Source organism: Rhineura floridana, chromosome 1, assembly GCF_030035675.1.
Source record: "Rhineura floridana isolate rRhiFlo1 chromosome 1, rRhiFlo1.hap2, whole genome shotgun sequence".
Classification (NCBI taxonomy): Eukaryota; Metazoa; Chordata; class Lepidosauria; order Squamata; family Rhineuridae; genus Rhineura; species Rhineura floridana.
In genome coordinates, this window is record NC_084480.1 from 76920383 (window position 1) to 76941759 (window position 21377).

Sequence of the window (21377 nt, forward strand, 5' to 3'; positions counted from 1 at the left end):
AACTCAATGCTATCAAAAGGACAAATCTCTTAATACAGCAAAAGGTTTGAATAAATATCTTGAAAAACCTTGTTCAGAGAGAAAAGATGGTTCCATTCATGGTAATGGGAGTTTTGCCAAACACTTTGGTCAAGTCAGAGGAATAATTCCTCTCAGATCAGAAAGTTTCAACTGTCTTATATGACATGATTTATTGCTGCTATGTTGGCAACAATAGGATAAGCAACACAGAGAGCCACAGCACAGATACAAGCAATATTTCACAGTACCATTTCAGTCAGAGGCGCCATGGCAGCTTTTAAAAAAATGGAGTGAGCAAAGCAAAAGCTGCTATATATTAGGCAGGATTTAGATAATCAAAAATGGTATGGAAAAGCCAATTAAGATTCTTTGCAATGCTGGTGATCTAAGGTCTGATGATGATTACTTTTTCTTTCGTGATTCAGAAGAGCCATCTCTTTGGAAGGAAGGAAGTGGGCTTTCAAGTTATTTGAGAATTGGAAATGTTGAAAATGCATAAAAAATCCTGTCGTTTTGCATAAGAACATTGCAATTAACTGCAGCATCAGTAGTGAGAAGTCCTCACTTCCTTGAGAAGGGCTGTAGCTCAGTGGCAGAGCATCTGCCTTGCATGCCGAAGGTCCCTGGTTCAATCCCCGGTGTTTCCAGGTACAGCTGGGACACATTACCTGTCTGAAACCCTGGAGAGCTACTGCCAGTAAGAGTAGACAGTACTGAGCTAGATGGACCAATGGTCTGACCTGGTACAATGCAGCTTCTGATATTCCTATGAGATCAACAGACAACAGCATTTTCAGACAATGAAAGGAAATGGACTGCCTTCAAGTTGATCCCGACTTACGGCAACCCAGTGAATAGGGTTTTCATGGTAAGCTGTATTCAGAGGTGGTTTACCATTGCCTTCCTCTGAGCTGAGAGGTAGTGACTGGCCCAAGGTCATCCAGATCATGTGAGAAGTATAAGCCAATTAAGTTCTCTGCTCCTCTATTGATACTGTCTGATCTTCCTGTTTCTCTGGATTTGGAGTGTAAATAAGGGGCCAGTAGGCCTGCCAACTGGGTGGCCAACAGGGAGGCACTGGTATCATTAGAATGAAGAAAGGGTCAGGGTGACAGAAGAACATTAATGTTAAAGACATCCAATATTGGCAAGGAAGGAATGAGGAAGATATTAGATCAGGGAAAAAGGCAACACATCCAGTGAAAAGATGGTTGGGATGTGGAGGGAAGTACATATACTCAACTAAAAAGTGCACATGATATCAGAACCTGGGTAAGCTCATATCTTATGTTTGACTGTTAGTGGCTAGTGTGGCTAGTGAGTGAAATAGTTAGTTTTATTTTCCACTTATGCAGGACAAAATCTTTTATAAAAGGATTACATGATACCACTGCAACAACAGATTCTAATCGATATATTTACTTTACTTGCATCTTTCAGAAAGCACCGAGTAGCTTCTATGGCACTCCCATTGATCTCTTGTCCTTTCCCCATATAGACTGAGCATCAGCGCTACAACATGAGATGCTTCCAGACCACCGTCCTGCAATTCTATATATTGCACTGTCACATAAGTGTAAAACCATGTGCACTTCTTTGTACATGCACCTCTGTCTTATTTTATGGCCATCATTTGTAAGAACATCTAATTATTTTTGCAATAATTTATTCACCGACTGTTTCTAAATACCACATATCTTTTTTACAACTTGTGAACAAAGGACAACAACCTGATGCTTATATATCCATAAAAAGTATTTAACTTTACTGCTGCAGTAAAAAAATGGAAATAAAGTACTGCACTAACAGCTGGATAACCCTCTGTTGGACTGTAGCCAAGGTGATCCACCCACGTTTGCACAGGTGGTTGCAGGCAGAATGGAAAACTAGCTTTCAAATTGTTAGTAATGCCTTACCACCAAATAATCCTGCATTTCCCTGTAAGTGCCTTGCAGTCTTTTCACTCCCAAGGCATCTGCATAGCTCTGTACATATACTCTGAATCACTACATATGCCTGAACTCTGGGCCAAATTATAGGTTAAATGGGAAGCCTGTGGTCAGATATCCTGATGTTTTAATTTTTCCTTAGAAAAAGCTACTGGGAGAGAGCTCCAAATTGGATCAGAGCAGCATGCTGGGGAAGAAAGGTGTAACTTTTTCCCATGCCATTTTACTGATTGCCCACAAAGTTGCTATTAGGCCCACTAAGTAAAAAAATATAAAGGAACCTGAGTCTGGTTACCCACACTGCCAGATAAGTCCTTTGTCATATTCCATGGGGCTAACTCCCAGATAAACTTGTTTAGGAATGCAACCTTAGATCAAGAACATGGTGTAGAGGGAAACTTTTAGGGACCACCCCCCATCCCCAGAACTGCTGCTTTGATCAAATTTGGAGGGGCTTCCAATGGCTTCTTTTAAGTAAAAATCTAAGCATGGAGAGACCTGATCGCAGATCTTCATAATGTATTTAGCCTCCAGTTGTATTCCATGCCTGGTGACCCTTCCAAGTCATAACTTAATGGTTCTATTTCTTACTTCCTTCACACAGTACTAACTCTGTATTGCAAACTTATATATCCATTATTGACTTGCTTCTATTTAGTTAAGCCCACCCACACAAACCTGCTATCCATTATTTACACGAGAGATATTCTGAGAGAATCCAGCTTCTGTCTTCCTTCTACAGAGGAAATGGTTTCTTCACTAGTTGTAGCCTATGGTAGGCCTCTTGAACACAAACTCAGCAGCTATCTTTATCCAGAGTAAGTTCACAGTATCACTGGTAAAGGACATCCACATAGTATGGGCAGAGAACAGATCTTAACAGATCACATAAATAATAGATAGCTGCTCATGAGCAGAAAACTTGCCAAAATCTTAGATAAAATGTCTTAAACCAACTGGCACTTGAAATTCAAAAGTTTATCATGCTAGTTCGAATCATAAGAGTTGGGAGAAACCACAAATGTCATCTAATCCAACCCGTACCAATGCAATCGAGTTAGAGCATCTCTGACAGGTGGCCATCCAGCTTCTGTTGTAAAACCTTAATGATGAAGAGCCCACCTTCTGAGGCAGTCTGTTTCACTGCCAAATAGCTCATGCCATCAGGACATTCTTCATAATGATAGACTAAATGTTTTCTTCTTGTACTTTTAACCCACTGGTTTGGGTCCTATCTTCTGGAGCGAAAGAAAGCAAATTCACTTTATCTTATGGATGACAGCCTCTCAAACATTGGAAGATGGCTTTCATTATTGCCTCTTAATTGTCTCTGCTTCTGCTGCTCCGTCTAAACTTTCCCAGCTCCTTAAAATTTTCCTAACAGCTTTTCCATGTGCCTCGCCATCTTTGCTGCCCTCCTCTTGACACATTCCAGTTTCTCAATATCCTTAACTGCTAGAGGCAGATGGTCCACAAGAATCTCACTGAGCATAAGAGTTGTGTGTAGCAAAGCAGCTAAGCAGGGCCGGTTCAAATGGGTGGCCAGATGGGGCCCTGGCTGAGGGACCCTGGGGATACAGCGGCCTCTGAGGGGCCCCTCCGCATCCCTTCCACAATCCACGGCATGATTGCTGCCGCGGATCGCAGGGCAGGAGCTTCTGCCTGCCCGCTATTCCCTCGCCCTACCTTCCTGTCTCCTGCCTTTTAGCATTGCCTTAATGAAGTTGGCGGCTGAGGTTTCCCTAAGGTGCTGAAGCCCTTGCTGTCATCTTGGTTGATGGCAGAGATGTGCACGCGTAGCACACACGCGTGCCATCAACCAAGATGGCGGCAGAGGTTTCATCCCCTCAGGGAAACCGTGGCTGCCATCTTGGTTAATGGCAATGCTAAAAGACAGGAGACAGGTAGGTGGGGGCGTGTGCGGGGGGTGGAGGTGTGCATACATGCACATGCACACACCAGGTCCCAGGGCAAGCAGATGCCCAAGGGACCTGGCATGCTTGGGGCCAGCTCTGCAGCTAAGAGACTGAAATTATACAGCCACAAGAGTGGCTGTATACTATAGTCAGCATGGATTTTTCGCAATCCATAATGTTAAATTGAAAATACCCCCCATGCCATTCTGATGGTTCCCATAAGCTCATTTCAAAACAAAACCTTACAAAACTTATAGTCCCGAACTCAGAAACACTTGCTTAACAACCCTCTCAATATTCATGGTGATACACAAAACAGACAGAATCAAGGGTTCAAAGCGTAAAAAGAGAGAGAAAAACCAGACCCCTTTTGGACTTTGTGTCAGAGTTCTCATAATTTGTTGAAATTAATTAAAAATCACAGAGTACCTGTAATCCTATTACAGACATTGCCCATTACTCTGATCTTAATCTTCTGCAGTTTAAAAGTTAAAAAAATGTCTGGCTGATTTTTAATTAATTTAAGAAATTTAGCATGGAACTCAATGATAAGGCTGGGCATGCTCAGTAAGAACCAACTGTCAGTGTTCTAAAAGCCACACTCGCAGATGCTGGGCTTGGCTAATCAGGTGGCCACACCCACACCAGACCTTGATTTCACTGTAGACAGTCATGGCTTCCCCCAAAGAATCCTGGGAAGTGTAGTGTGTGAAAGATGCTGAGAGAAGCCTCCTGTTCCATTGACAGAGCTCCAGTGGCCAGACTGGTTTAACAGTCAGCTGCTCTGACTGAAGCTCTATGAGGGGAACAGGGTGTCTCCTAGCAACTCATAGCACCCTTCACTAACTACACTTCCCAGGATTCTTTGGGAGAAGCCATGACTCTCTAAAGTGAAATAAAGGTCCAGTGTGGATGTGGCCAGTGAGGGTTTTGGTTTAAATTGGGTGGGAGGCTACATGTGCCTGCTGTAGAATAAAAAGGTGGGGGAAAGCCTGAAAAAGAATGATACTGTTCACAATGTTTTCTTTTTGGAAACAAAAGGGGCTTCCCCTCTGCCCAGTGCCCACACACCCAATCTCCTCCCCTCCCCCTTCCTCCCTCCCCTCCCCCTTCTTCCCTCCTCCCCCCTCCCCTTCCCCAGGTCAGTTTCACCTATCCTAAGCATGATTGCACAGTAGTAAATCCAACTGAAGTCAAAAAGCATGCAAATGATCAAACCTCCCCTCCCCTCCTCCTATCCCCTCCCTCTTGACCATTTCCTCCCCCTTCCTTCACCCCTCCCCTTCCAATCCCCTCCTTCCCCCTCCTCCTCCTTCCGCTCCCTCCTCCTCCTCCCCCGTGGTCAGTTTTACCTATCCTAGGACTACGATCTGGGAGACCAGGGTTCAAATCCCCACACAGCCATGAAGTTCAATGGGTGCCTTTGGGCCAGTCACTGCCCCTCAGCTTCAGAGGAAGGCAATGGTGAACCACCTCTGAATACTACTTACCATGAAAAACTTATTCATAGGCTTGCCATAAGTCGCAATTGAACTGTAGGCAGTCCAATTCATTTTCAAGCATGATTGCATGGGAGTAAATCCCATTGAACTCAATAAGCATGCAAATAATCTAACCTCCCCTCCTTCTTCCTCCCACCACCTCCCTTTTGCCCTTTCCCTCCCCCTTCTTTCACCCCCTCCCCTTCCAATCCCCTCCTCCCCTCCCCCTCCTTATGCTACCCCCCTCCTCCCCCATGGTCAGTTTTACCTATCCTAGCCATGACTGCACAGGAGTAAATCCCATTGAACTCAATAAGCATGCAAATGATCAGACCTGCCTTTCACCTCCTTCCCCTCTCCTCTCCTTTCCTCCTCCCTTCTTCCTCTCCTCCACTCTTCCTTCTTCCTCTTCCCTTGCACATTCCAGGCTTTCCTCCCCATGGTCAGTTTTACCTATCTTAACCATGACTGCCTGGGAGTAAATCCCACTGAACTCAATAAACATGCAAATGATCAAACCTCTCCCCCTCCTGCCTGCTCCCATACCCCTCCCCTTCTCCCCATCCCCTGTGGTCAGTTTCTATCCTAAGCATGATTGCGGGGAAGTAAATCCCACTGAACTCAATAAGCATGCAAATGATCAATCCATTCTCAACAAACTTGCACAGGATCCCATTTCTTACCTCCTGGATTAAAAACAGGGCTGTGGAGTTAGTACACCAAACCTTTGACTCCGACTGTGACTCCTCTATTTTTCTACTGTCCGACTCCGACTCCACCCAAAATTGCTTCCAACTCCACAGCCATGGAAAGGGCTGTAAATGTCTTTTTAAATTGGAAGCTCTCAGAGGAGCATTTTTATCGCTGCCTGAATATGCGCTGATCTTGGCATCACAGCATTTGTCTTCATCTGGGTCCTGTGTCATACACTGACACACAAAATGTTTTCCATCTTGAGTTATGGTGAAATGCTCAACTACAGCTGACTTCATGGGAAGCTTCTCTGACATTTTGAATTTATATTTAAAAAAATTGTCAATCAAAATTTATTTTGAAGTCAGAGTTGGTACATTTCTACCGACTCTGACTCCGACTCCACCCAGAATTGCTTCCGACTCCATGAGTCCGACTCCACAGCCCTGATTAAAAAGCAGGAAAATCCACTAATAGGCAAAAAACCTTGCAGTTTAAGAACGTACCTATAGCCAACAAATATTTCTATCAAACTTTAAAAAGCAGGTAAATTGGGCAGCTCTCAGGAATGCACCAGGGGAGCAGGAAACCTTATCTCCTCTGTGAAATATTGTACTGCCCTACAAATTTGTCAAAATGCAAACACAATTTGGGTTGGTATTTCACAGTCCAATCCACTTCCTGTGTAGCTTAGAAGAATTTGGTAACATGTGTATAACTCTGTGAAAGACCAACCCAAACTGTGTTTGCATTTTGACAAATTTGTAGGGCAGTACAATATCTCAGAAAGGAGGTCAGGTCTCCTGCTCCCCTGGTGCATTCACTATAGCTGCCCAATTTCCCTGTTTTTTTTTTTTTTTTTTTTCAATAATTTTTATTCAGATTTTCATAAAACATACAAGACAAAATCATAAAACATTCAAAGACAAAAAACAAAATCAAAAATAGTTAAACAAAAAGAAAAAAAGAAAAGAAGAAAAAAAAAAAACAAAAATAAAAAATAAAGAGTAAAATATTGACTTCCCATTTGTCAAAGATCAAATCAGTTATAAGTCTATAATATATAGCAATCCTGTCTCTTAAGTCATATTATAAAATCACTTTCCTCCAGTAGTTATCTTACTTAATCATCAAATCTCATAAACATTACTTTATTCTTTCCACAAAAAGTCAAAGAGAGGTTTCAATTCTTTAAGAAATATATCTATCAATTTTTTTTTGCAGATAAGCATATCGATTAATCCATCTCATTACTAATTATGATAATCTTATTGTCATAACCATAGTCAAAATAAACATTTCAATTAATCCATCACATCAGAATCTGTTAGGTTCAGTAATTTCAGTAGCCATTGTTCTATTATCTCTATTAGTTCCATTTTCCATCTTCCATCTTCAGTAGTCTTGTTAAGTCCAGTAATTTCAATATCCAATCTTCCATTATCAGTATTCCATAATAATCTTGCTGTCAAAGCCATAGTCATATAATAAGAGTCTGATGGGAATTACCTCTATCCCAAATATTTTCTTGCCATCCATTCTGAATAAGTTGCTGAAATACTGCTGTAAAATCATATCTCTGTTCTTTTTTTCAAAATACACTGGGTCATCTCTTAAAAGTTTTTCCATTGTCACATGGCTGCAGTTAATTCCATAGATTTTCTCTATATTGGGCTCCATCACATCATTCCAGTCCAGAAGATAATCCATGCCATTGATAACTTTATCTCTAGAATCTTCATTAATTTCTTCAGAGATAACATTGAGTTCCAAACAATAGATTTTATTTCTAAAGTCCATAGACTCCAAATCTTGTTCCTGTTCCACGTTTGTTCCAATCTCCGGGATCTCCTCTCTCACATGGACCCCTATTCCAGTCTCCAGGGTCTCCTCTCTCACAGGGACCCCTATTCCAATCTCCGGGGTCTCCTCTCTCACAGGGACCCCTTCCAGGGTCACCTCTCTCACAGGGACCCTTATATCTTTAATCTCCTGCTTCATTTTACTCAATTCAATTTTCGTTATCTCAATCTCATTCATTATTCTCTGAAACATAGTTATTTCCAGATTCTCAGCCACTTTCTTAATTGCCATTTTAAAAGAAAAATATAGGAAAACCACTTCTTATTTCAGCAACAATTGGGTTAATACTCCAAACTTGGTGACATCACAGTATAAACAGAGCAGACAGCCTTATCTCTCCAATAGTTAAGTAAACAAAATGCAGTTCCCAGGATCGAAGCAATTAATGGCAATCGTCAAGAAACAGATTCGTCAAAATAAAATAGACCAAAAAGAGAGTAGTCTCAAAACAGTATAATATTTTTCAAAATAAAAATCTGGAATAGAAATCCCTCTTCTGTGTGTATCTTTAGAATGCAAATCCAGGACAGCTTTTTGCAACAAAAACAGAGATAAGCTATTAATTAGTGCGTAACAGAGAGAAGTTACGGCTCCCCAGTGAGATGTCAAAAACCGATCAATCTGGCAAATCTCTTTTAAACAGCAACAATTTAAGTCAAGTAAAAAGAAAAATATAGAAAGAAGGGTGCTTGCCTGTTAGTGCGTTCTCTCTTAGAAGATAAGATGAACGTTCGCTTTAACAGATAGAGCTTGCTGTTAAAAATCCGTCCCACCTTCGTCGGCTGGACCTCGTCCCATAAATTAATGAGATCTGGTCGTCCCAACAAAAATAGGCTTTGAGGTTAATCTCTTCGTTTCTCCCTACCCGGGAGAAGTTTAATCAGTCAAAAAAAAAAGAAAAAACTGACTGATATATCTGAATAAGCTTCTTTTGAGGCAGGAGCCCGTCTCAAAAGCAGGCACAGGCTAAGTCACCCTTCCCGGAAGTCCCCCAATTTCCCTGTTTTTTAAAGTTGGATAGAAATATCTGTTGGCTATAGGTACATTCTCAAACTGCAAAGTTCTTTGCCTATTAGTGAATATGAATCAAGAATCCATCGGTTTGAGTTTCACCTATGCCATGAACTCTCAAAGCGGCCACTCTCTTTCAGCCTCAGTGGGTGATAACATTAGCTTGGATTCAAAGATGTCTTGTGCAAGCATAAAAGTAATTATCATGTGCAAGGAAGGCCTGAGAAATGGTTACAATGTCCCCATTCCGCTGCAGCCCCCTTGCCCCATATCATGCTGTTCCAGAGGGTCCACCAATCCTCAGGAGGGTCCACCAATCCTTTTCTCACATCGTTGAGAATCAAGAACAGACATATACACCAACCTCCTATGTCATTGCTGGCAAATACTTACTGAACTGGCCGACTTTTTTCTTTTCTTTTCTTTTTACACAAGACGCCGCTGTAGAAAATACTCACAAAAGCTACATATGTTCCATCAGAGTGCAAACTTGCTTGCAAAGGCCACTGACGTAATGATAAGTAGGCTGAGATTGCAAGTAGGGTGGCAAACTCTTGTCATTAACTAGCCTCTTGTACTGGACTTTCCTGTTCACCTTCCTCCCATTTCTAGTGATTTATAGCACTCTATTTAAGCTTTTTACTATCAGCCAACAAAATGACACGTGGACACCTGAAAGCTGTTTTGTTCTCCTTGTTTCTTTCATTCTGAATGGTGGTTTCAACATGGCACGAAAGCTGATAAACAAAGCCAGTTATTTGCTGATAAACAAAGTCAAGATCCTTTTCCAGTCAGTGTACCTGCTGTTGTACCTTGTGATAAGGAAAAGTTAATCCAAATAGCGGTTTAATCTAGGGTAATTCCTCCTATCACATCCAGTCAGTAGAGTCTACAATCTCTGTTTATCTTCATATGACTATGGCTCCAGTCATATCATCTAAACATTCTGCTCTCTGTTGTGCTGGCAATGTTTTATAAGGCATGATTTTTAACTCAGTCACCTTCTGAGCCAAATAATGGCAGTGTTAACTAACTGAAGCATACCAACTAAAGAAAAGCATGGTTGTGCAAAACAGATCAAGACTGCAATCCTATACAATCTTTCCTAGGAGTAAGATTCATTGAATTCAATGGGTCTTTCTTCTGGATACACATATATAAAATTGCATCATATAGAAAGCATAAATCTAAACTAAGGGACGTTTTTCAGGCTTTTCTTGTTGGGCTATTTTCCATAAGGATTCCTGGTTGCTTAGTTTACTTTGGACTATATACTCCTCTATTCATATTTTTGGTTATTTTTAATATTGATATTTATTCATTCAATTTCTAAACCATTTTTCCTGTAAGTACTGTCCCAGATGAGTCCTTATAAAATTCCAGTTAAAAAATGAAATATTTAAAGCAATTTAAACTGTAAAACAATACAATTTGTAAAAAGGAGCATAACATCAAACACAAAGAACTGTTTAAAAGCTAAGTTCCGAATTATTTCAGGGAGGACATTCCATGTTCTGCAAAAAACAGTGAGTTGGCTGTACCTGTGTGGCACACCCACCGAGAGCCTGCTCTGATAAGAAACATAGACAGATAATAACATGTGAACTTGTACAGATGGTCATGTGCAGTGCTATAGAGATTCATATACTGAATAATAAGGTATAATTGTGAAGTAGGCCTTTAATATAGCTTTACAGCTGCCCTGTGCTCTTAGCCAGTTGTGCCAGGTACTACATGAATATGGCACCAATGATCAAAGCTTGAGATTTTTAGTCATTCATCTTTCTCAAGAGATGAACCCAGCATAATCCCACAGTGTCCAGCTGATACTGGCACAAGTTATCCAGTTTGGCTGCTTTCCATACAGTAATTGCTATCTTGAGCTTGCAGATGTATAAACATTGTCAAGGCCAATCAATATAGACAATCTTGATAGTGGCCTAGTGATGCTTTCAGTATTTAATCTTGATAGAATATAAGAACTAGAGAGAAGCAGAAACTCATGAGCCCAGCTTCTAGCAGCTTCCAAAAGGAGGAGGGCAATGAATGCCCATTTGCTGACAGGCTCCCAGGAGTGGAGAGCAAAATCCCATGCTGGTGTGTGCATCTTTTGTCCTTACCCTGAGATTGGAAGGCATGCCACTGCCAGGAAACCTGATGGTCCAAAGGCTGTTTCGATCTGAAGCCAGTTTGGAATGGATTCGTTCAATAACATCTGATGCTGACCAGACACCACTCTCTCAAGCACCTTTCCCACCAAGGAGATATCAGCAGCTGAGCAATAGTTCCCACACACAAAATCACTGATTCAACATGAACATTTGCTAAATGTGCATTTCTCCACCTCAGTTCAGCAGGTAGAGCACCAAATACACAGCATGTTAAACATGCTGAAATCCCATGGATTGGCTGCTTAGAAGGGGAATGCAGGTTAGATTCTGTGCCTATCCCACTCCCCCTTCCTCATGAACATCTGGTGGTGAAGTTTCAGCTTTTTTGAACTTGAGTGACATGCAAACTCATGGAAGCATTTTTACTCTTATGTCTTTGCTAAATCTTCTGCTAGTTTTTCAGACAAGAGCAGGTGTCAGACAATTTTAACATGGTTATTCCCCCCCAATGTATTTTATAGTCCATCTACTGAGTCATCTTCATCATTTCTCAGTGTTTTTCTTGAATCAGCTATTCTTTTGAGATGCCACACAAATTCCATTTGACTATCATCATGCCTTTTGTTGGCTTTCCTTTTAAATATTCCCACAAATCAGTTCACTGGCTTGTGTGTTCAGCAAGAAAAGTGCCCTCTAAGTGAATTTTGGAAGATTATTCATTCGCAAGAACCATGTGTAGTTCTGAAAGCTTTCACTGTCAACATAAATCAATAGTAAGTTTCTTTCTGTCTGTCTTTAGAACAGCCATAGATGAGTGCTATAATCCTTTCTGGTCCCCTTTTTCCTCTAACATGGAACACATTTTCAACAAATGTATGGAACCTGTTTCAACCTTATTTATTTTAGGATTTGTACTCTGCTGTTTGCCTCCAAGGAGGTTTCAGGATAGCTTATGGCATAATAAAAATAACAATCAATAAAACACATTAAAATACATCATCTGAAAACACAAGCAAACACAATTTTAAACAAAAAGATAAAACAACAAAGAAGCCACCAATACAGCATTTTTAATGCTTTGTCACTCAAAAAAGCTGCAACATAGTTGCAAGTGAAGGGGCGAAATAAGACAAGGACACATCAGCTTGGGTTGAACAAGGGCCACTTTATTAAACTATACAAAAACACCTTTTAAAGTGACCTGCAGAGGGAAACCTAGGTGCGGAACTATCTATCAGCAAGCATCTTGCCATACAGCTCACGGGCGACCAGCCCCTGCTTGGGACAAGGGCAAGCCCCATCTGCTTACCCCTTCCACCAGCCACACCCAGTAGGTGAGTAGGGGGGCCTTCTCAGGTCACCACCCCCCGGGGCCGCACAACCCTCGGGTGAATGAGTTAAGTTGGCCCCAAAAGCAGCCCATATCCTGCCCTCAAGCCGCAAAGCTCTGACAGACAGGCCTCTGGAACCGCCAATCACCTCCAAAGGTGCCTAAGGGGGCCACCGAGCTGTCCTTACCTATTTCCCTTTCCGCACCTTCCCGCCACAAAAAGGGGACAAATCTCTATTTAGTCCCCTTTTACCCACTGCCGAGAAGCACCTCTCGCAGACACCTCTGCAGGTCTGCCAAAAAGACGTTACCTGCGTCAGACAGGTGAATGCCATCGGCCCTGGACAGTTCACCCATCCAATGCTGAATGCAGGGTGTGAAATAGCCAACCCCCCTGCCCCAGAATAGCCAACCGAATTTGCCGGTTGACCTTCTTTCGCGCTTGGTCCATCCCTATCGGGCTCCAGACACCACGCCAAACCCTTCGTGGGAGTATGTCTGACCAAATCAGATGTACCCAAGGCCGACGTTGCCTTATTAACTGCATGCCATGCATGCCTGCCAAACTGAGGGCCATGCCCTTTCGTTGCAACTGAGGGCCATGCCCTTAAGTAACCGAGGCCATCATTGCCTCCTGAACTGCATGTCTACACATGCCTGCCAAACTGAGGGCCATGCCCTTCCGTTGCCTCCTGAACTGCATGTCCGCACATGCCTGCCAAACTGAGGGCCATGCCCTTAAGTAACCAAGGCCATCGTTGCCTCCTGAACTGCATGTCCGCACATGCCTGCCAAACTGAGGGCCATGCCCTTCCGTTGCCTCCTGAACTGCATGTCCGCACATGCCTGCCAAACTGAGGCCCATACCCTTCCGTTGCCTCCTGAACTGCATGTCCGCACATGCCTGCCAAACTGAGGGCCATGCCCTTCCGTTGCCTCCTGAACTGCATGTCCGCACATGCCTGCCAAACTGAGGGCCATGCCCTTCCGTTGCCTCCTGAACTGCATGTCCGCACATGCCTGCCAAACTGAGGGCCATGCCCTTCCGTTGCCTCCTGAACTGCATGTCCGCACATGCCTGCCAAACTGAGGACCATGCCCTTAAGTAACCGAGGCCATCGTTGCATCCCAAACTGCATGTCTGCACATGCCCGCCACCTGAGGGCCTTGCCTCAAATACTGAGGTCATTCCCAACTCGGGGAATGACCACCACATGCGGAGATGTTTGCACTGAACCAAGCTGGAACAAAGTGGGTAGGAGCCCATCCCAAAGTATTCCTCACCAGCCAAGCCACCACACTGCAGCCCATTGACTGAGGCCTAACTGTAAGCCCAGGATAGGGTGCGCAGCTGCTCCATCCCTGTCCAGCAACGTTGCCAGTCCATCAATGCTATACAGATACAACTCCCTTCCCTGGAGACATCTGATTGCTGGAGGGCCTGTCGAGACAAATCTCCCTTGGATCCGGCCACCACCTCACCTATCCAAAAAGCTCCAAAAACCAGCATAAGGGCTGCTGCCTGGAATAGTCTGGCTTCATACTGTTTTTCACTGGCCCACCATACTCAATAAAATGTCCTGTGAGAAAGGGCAACGGGGATTGAGGGTGGCAGGGTGTTCTCTAGCCCACCCAGCTAACATACGGCAGACTCTAAAGTCCCTGGAATAAGTGGGAAAATCATCAGCCTTTACCTCGAAGTGCTTGGACTGAGAGGCCCAGTCTCCAGCCATTTGCTAGGCAATCCCAGCAGGTGACTCACTGAATAGGCCACTCTGGTGCATAGCCCTTGCCGGCCCAGAAGTCCTGGGAAAAACCCCTCCTGCATTCTGATAGCTGTTGAGCATGCTGGGGTGACAGACCGGCTTATGGCCATCTTTGACTCTGCTCCCCAATCTCCCAATATGCAGTTGCACAACACAGCTGAACCGCTCCACCTGAGTCTACCTTACCATGCCCCAAAAGAAAACATTAAAATCTGGGCACTAAAGAACAAAGGAACAGACAAGGGCCATAACCCTACCTAAAATGGACTGGAGAGTTCCCAAGCCTCACTGCCTATAAGTCCAAGCCTGCAGCCAGCACAAAAACCCCAATGCATCCACGGACTTCCGGTTCTACCTCCCAGCCCTACCTAGAGATGCTATGGACCTTCAGCCTGCAGTTCAGAGGCTCTAGCCCTGAGCTATGTCACATAATTCTACAGCAAGTTAGTTAGTTCTTCCCCAGGAGTGTGGGAAAACTAGACCAAATGATTTGGGCAAGAATATAAAATGTAACCTGCAGTTTGGCTCTAATTTCTTGATCAATATTTGATCACAACAAGCATTATATTATTATACAGCCACAAACCTGAACCTGTAGTAAGGCTGTGGAAGCCCTGCTACGACCTCATAAACCACCGGAAGAGACCTCTAATACCTGGAGGGCAGACAAGAAACACTTTCTTGGCCTAACTGTCATGAAACCCTACTGACTGACCACATGAGTATGATTGGTGGTGAATTAGGTGCTATGCCCAGGAAGGTTAACACCGGGCAGGATGGTCCATTGACACAGCCATTAAGATGAACCAGTTACATAGCCATTCCATAATCTGTGACATCAGGTGTTAACATGCATCCAAATTATTATTATTATTATTATTATTTACCCTCTCATCCCAACAGCCCCTTCAAGGAAGGAGCTGAAGCGCTTCATGCGAGAATAGAGCAGCCTATATGTAATGCTCTACCTCATAGAATTGATTGAAAAGGCAAAAACCCAGCAGCTATAAATCCCCTTGTATCCCCACAGTGGATGAAAAAACAGATTAGATGTCATACTTTCCCATAGGCAGTGCATTAACTAACTGGTAGGAAGCCATTACTGATTACCATTGCGTCTATGCCCAAGACAAATTTAAGAGTGCAGTCCCTTAAGGCAAGCCCTGAGACTACAATATGGGATCCAGAAACTGAAAGAAAACCCCATAACAAAACAAACCTCCCCAGGAACTGGGCAGTCTGCAAGCAAGGTCCCAGTAACAGGGAGGAACGCTTTCCTTGAGCAGCTACTGCTGGGTGCTTCTCCTCACTGCTGTGAGGGCCACTGGCCTCATATTTCCCTGTTTCACATAAAGAAAGGAAATAATTTATGAGTAAGCACATTTTCCCAGCCACCATTTTAGTGCAGCTAACCCAGTTCCCCAAAGCACAGATACTGGAGATATGGCGCTGCCACCCATATTTGGCCCATTACAACGGCCTCCCCCTTGTAGGCTTCCAAACACCTATCATAATAGATGTCCAAAATGCAAAATTAACATCCTATATCCCTTTCTAGTAAATGATATCATAAATCCAAGAGCAGCAGATGCCGAGGATGTGTTGCTGTCACCAATATGTGGCTGCACTATAGCAGGTTTTCCAACACATATCAAAATAGATGAGCCAATGCAACAGTTGCACGCTATATGTAATTCCAGGTAATGATATCAGAAGTCCTAACTAAAATGTAATTTCAGGTAATGATGTTTCGTTGTTGGTGCCACAAGACCTCAGTAAAGGGGGGAAGAGTCTGCCTGGACCTTAAAAGGCAGCCCTATGTCAATAAGAGTCTAAGATCCTGTAATATGAGGGATCTCTATTAGGCAAATCGGGCTTTCCTCTTTATTCCTATTCCCCAATCAATATGATTACCATCTGCTAAACTTTCCATTCCTAACTAAATTCAGGTAAATGCCTCTTCTGTCTCAGAGTGAACAAATAGCCTGAAATTAACACTTGGAATGCAAAAGGACAGCTCACTTAAGATACAGCAAATTAGACATTTTCTAGCAAACTGTTATCTCCGCCCTTATTATCATATAACTATGAAAGGCCCAAAGGCTAAAAAGGCTCACTAGGCCCCACCAATATACTAGTATGTAGTGTAATAATCATATAATTAAGTACTTCAAACCTCATACATGCCTGGGCCTAGCAAGACGTTGTACCTATGCCTGGGCCTAGCAAGAAGTCATAAGCCTCACAAAAGGGCTCTGCCATCACATCATGCATCCACCCTGTAATAATATAATAAAGAACCAACCAGTGTATATCATCAGGGGGGGCTAAGCTGGATAACCTGCGGGGGTGGGCAATCCTCCCCCTATGTCTGGGCCTAGCAAGAAGTCATAAGCCTCATGAAAGGGCTCTGCCATCACATCATGCATCCACCCTGTGTATATCATCTGGGGGGGCTAAACTGGATAACCTGCAGGGGTGGGCAATCCTCCCCCTATGTCTGGGCCTAGCAAGAAGTCACAAGCCTCACGAAAGGGCTCTGCCATCACATCATGCATCCACCCTGTAATAATATAATAAAGAACCAACCTGTGTATATCATCAGGGGGGGCTAAGCTGAACCTGTTGGGGGGAGAGTGCTCGGAGGGAACTTAAACTATAAGGACTAGATACAATTTCTTTTGTTCGTCCCTTTTATTCCGATTTATTTTTAATTTCCCTTTATGTGCATGAGTCTATCTTTAACCAGTGTATTAGCATGACTATATTTAATTTTGTTTGTATATCCAGTATAGTCTCATTTATTTTTAAACTTCCTGTGTCTTTCTTTTAACCAGCAGCAGCACTAACGTCACGCTGCTCAATAAAAAGCCTCAATCAACCCCTCCACAACTGCTAGGTGGGCGGGGTATCGGACGTGCCGCTGCTAGGCCCCACTACGAGGCCCACTGGTCAGGCCCCTTTACGAGGCCTGCCCCAGTCGCAGCCACGCCACAATGCTACCACCCACAGCTGTTGGGGCTCCCAAAACCCCCTCTGGGGGTAACCAATTAGGCCTAATAGGCCCAACCAACGCCAACTGTCCTGCAGCTTTCTCTGCTATGTCCCTCATCGTCCTCTCGTCGCTCGTTGAAAGAGGAGGTAGGAGGGGCGGCCTGGCCTTAAATAAACCCATGGCCCCTCCCCTCCCTGCCACACGTCACGCACACATAACCCTGCGACACACGACGTTGCCCTTAACGAAGATGGCTGCGGCAGCATCGCTCCCTCCTCGCAACTATGCCCCGCTTAGCCATGCTGCACAGGTAAGTGGGGCTTCATTTACACCTAAAAAAAATCCCGTGAACTTAGCTGTTCCATCTGAGTGGAGTCAGGAGTTTCTTGAGTCTGTTTTGTTCTGAAGAGAGAGAATTAAGTTATAACCTCATACACACTGGTGACCAATAGTTACTTGAAGTTTAGTACAAACCCACCTCAATTTGCCTTTCTAAATGTGTTCTGATAAGCTGAGTGCCATAAAAGATGTTCCATCAGACATGCATTCTGAAAACCTGAAAGGTGACTAAAATTGCTTTCATTGACTATGACAGTGAGAACTTCACTAATCCTACAAGGTCAAATATTCCATTTGGAGCTTGTGCAATCAAGTGCAATACTACTGGGCACAATATTGTTCACATAATATAATCTGTTAACTATTCCCCAAGGAGTCACTTACATTAGATCTCTACATTTCCCACTGTGGTTGAATAGAGTATAAGTAACACCAAATCTTGTATTATTTTACCAAGTCATGTTGGTCCAATAAAAGACATTACCTTACCTACTCTGGGTCTTTTATTTTTGTCATATATGAAAACCTGCATTTTGCAGCCTGTAAAGCAGTGGGATGGACCACAATGATAACTCAAGGCAGCTCTGGATATAAATTTAATATAGCTGTGGCTGCAGCGTCTTCATACATGCAGTGTTAACTATGGTGACTGTGATTCTGGTTAACATGAAAATGAACAACTTCCTTTTTGATTCACTTCTATAGATTACCAAAAAACAACAGATGCATGTGTTTTGGGTATACACTCATATGAGTAGTAGAGGAGAATCATGCATATAGAAAAAAATAGATCTGAAGCTGCTGTTATAGCCCTCTCCAATATCTATTTCCTCAGAAATAAGTCCCATAAAGATCACTGAGGCACACCTAAGCAAACTTACAGTTCAGACACTTGTGGGTCTCATGAAATCACCTGTGGGATCATGCAGGGCTGCTGATACATCTCATGACAGATTGTGTATAGGTACTGGTTCCCCATGTTTGGATTGCATTATAAGCTGGTTGCACTTCCATCAAAACTAATGTGAAAAGTTGGCCCCATTGATTTCAATATGAACTAAGTGCAGTAATAGCTCTATTCAGGCATTTTGTGTGAGCTCAAACCAGGAACAGGGCTGGTGCATGGACACGTGTCCTTTCATCAGTATCTCCAAGTGCACCACTTTTGACCAAGGAATGTTAAACATAAAGTTCTGAAGCAGGTTCTACAATTAGGAATCCTGTTAAGGCTCAACACTGTTCATTTTGAACTTCTGAAGGAGGCTTAAGTAAATCGTCTACATGCCTATTCAAACATTAGCCCCACCTGAAGTAAGCCCAACTGAATTACTTTTGAATAGACATGTAGAGGACTGCACTGAGTCTGGATCCAACCCATAATAATGTACTTCACAATACAAAGATGGTTAAGTCAGATAACAGCTATTGATACCATTTAGGATAATTTCACTTGTGTGTGTTAAGATTGCACCTATATAATGAAATTGCTTTCTAAAAGACAAACAGAACTTTTTGCCTCCTGTACATCCAGTAACTGACCCACAAACAGTAACCTGAAAAAATATATGTTCCATTGTTATAAAACAATCCCTATACTAAAACACTTAAGTTTCACAAAAGGGTTTGTTCAGTATAGACTCTGATCTTAACTCAGTGTGGTATCCAACAACCAATGAGTGTTGAAACAAAGGTGTAATCTCCTGGCAAACATTTATTGCTCAAGAGATGCTTAATGGCAGGTGAACTAAATAAATATTTTTTCTAGATAAGTGTTAGAGTACCTTTACAAAAGGAGTCATTGCCAGGTAATGCAAGAAAGTACAGGGATGTAACATAGTTTTGACAGAATTTCAACACTTCCCCTGTTTTCTTTTTTAAAAGACACCCTAGTTGAGGTTGCTGTACTGACACAGTTAAGTAGCATTTGAATACTGTATTGCTGACATATAAGCACACATTTAAGTGGAGCCAAGTAAAGCTGTGATATGATCTACTAGTACTGCAACTAATAACCATCCCTTTGGAAAAAGGATATCGTTGCCTTTTCCATTAATATGTTGGAGCCGCATATGAATGCTGTGACTATGATTTTTCCTGTTCCAAATGGTTTCTAATAACTTAAAACAGATAAAGCAATTGAAGGGAGAATAAATAAAGGACTATATTAATCACCATAGTATACAGAGGACTTCTTGAGGAGGAAGTCACCACTACTAGGTAAAAATAAGAATATGAATAGTATAGAGAATGCTAGGTAGGTTTGGAGGAAGGACTTAATACCTAATTAGCTCTACTAATACAAATGTAATCTCTGGGAAGTGGTTCCAGAATGGAGGTGCTATAAAGAGAAAAGAGGAAAACACAAAAGGAATTCCCAAAATGGGATGTTAGGATGAATATAAGGAAATGAAGAATGAAGGTTGCAGGAGAAAGCAGAGAGTGAGAGCGCAGCAGTAAAAAGAACAAGATCAGGCTTACACAATTTATCATTCCAAACACAACCTAGCAGCTATGCATGAGTTGTCAAGCTCCTAACCGGCCACAATAAATGGCTGATGAGCTGAGTTTGGCCTGATAGTTCAAAAATTGTGCAGGCCTCAGCAACCCCATGTCAAACTTTAAATGTAAGAATTTAACCATACGGAACTGAGAAATAGCTGCCTTTTTTCTTTCTAGCAAAAAAACCAGTGTCCCTTAAAGACTTGCACAATCCTAGGCTGGATTCAGACATGGGGTTTATTGTGTTAGTTTTACTTATTATAATGGCAGCACGTCTGTCCCGATTTCTAATGTTCTAGGAGTGCCTTTTACCAGCTTTGGCTGGTAAGACACCTGTGGCCATTTCTGGACCAGGATAGCCTGACCACAGCTGTCCATGCACTGGTAACCCCCAGGCTGGATTACTGTAATGTGCTCTATGTGGGGCTACCCTTGAGGTTGGTCCAGAAGCTGCAGCTGGTGCAAAATGTGGCAGTGAGACTACTCACTGGGGCAGGGTATCGCCAGCATGTCATCCCGCTGCTGAAAGAATTGCACTGGCTATCTATTAGCTACTGGGCCAAGTTCAAGTTCTAGTTTTGGTGTACAAAGCCCTATATAATCTGGGACCAGGATACCTGAAAGACTGTCTTATCCCTTATATGCCCAGTCAATCCCTGCGCTCTGCAGGTGAAGGCCTCCTGCAGATATCTTATCAGGAGGTCCGTTCTGCACAATGTAGGAACTGGACCTTTAGTGTAGTGGCACCTACCCTTTGGAATTTCCTCCCCTTAAATATTAGACAGCCACCATCTTTTCGGTACCCTACTGAAGACTTTCCTCTTTCAACAAGCCTTTTAAGTTAAGACCTTATCCCAGTCTGCATCTGTGTTGGAATTACTTTTAAATATGTTTTTAAACCTTTTCTTTTTCTTTTTTTTAAAAGCATTTTTAAAACTTTTAAAAAAATGTTTTTAAATATGTTTTATTTTAATGTATTTTAAGTCTGTTTTTATGATGTTCTAAAGTGTTTTTAGTGCTTTTGTTTGCCGGCCTGGGCTCCTACTGAGAGGAAGGGCAGGATATAAATAAAACAATAAATTAAATAAATAAATAATGTTCATTTCACACTGCAGTACCAGTTGCATTATGGAACTAGGCCCTTTTTATCGATATACCATTACGTTGCATTAAATTTCATTCACACCAATCAGCGTGGTGTGACACAACAATGAATGTCATTGGACATGGTGCTTCTCCCCCACCTTTTCTGCACATGTGCACTTCTGTTTGCCCATGACTCCCCCACGAAAACAGTGGGAAAGAACTGTATGCTGGTATACCATCCCAAATTTAATCGCTTTGCTCCCTCAATTTTCCGAGTTAATGGGATTGCAAATGGGGTTTTTCTAGAAGCGATTAAC

General features: G+C 42.7%; 1 protein-coding gene across 5 annotated transcripts in view; it reads right to left on the reverse strand.

Moving 5' to 3' along the window:
- Nucleotides 1-21377, reverse strand: part of SEMA6A (semaphorin 6A) — a 221121-nt gene that overhangs the window by 160131 nt on the left and 39613 nt on the right. For 2 of the 5 annotated variants that reach the window (XM_061624561.1, XM_061624568.1), the window contains exon 1: nucleotides 9328-9628. The exons of the other annotated variants lie outside the window; for them this stretch is intronic. The gene's annotated coding sequence lies outside the window, so the exon portion shown is untranslated. Of the gene's footprint in view, nucleotides 1-9327; nucleotides 9629-21377 lie in introns of those variants that run through there. 5 annotated transcript variants of the gene reach the window in all.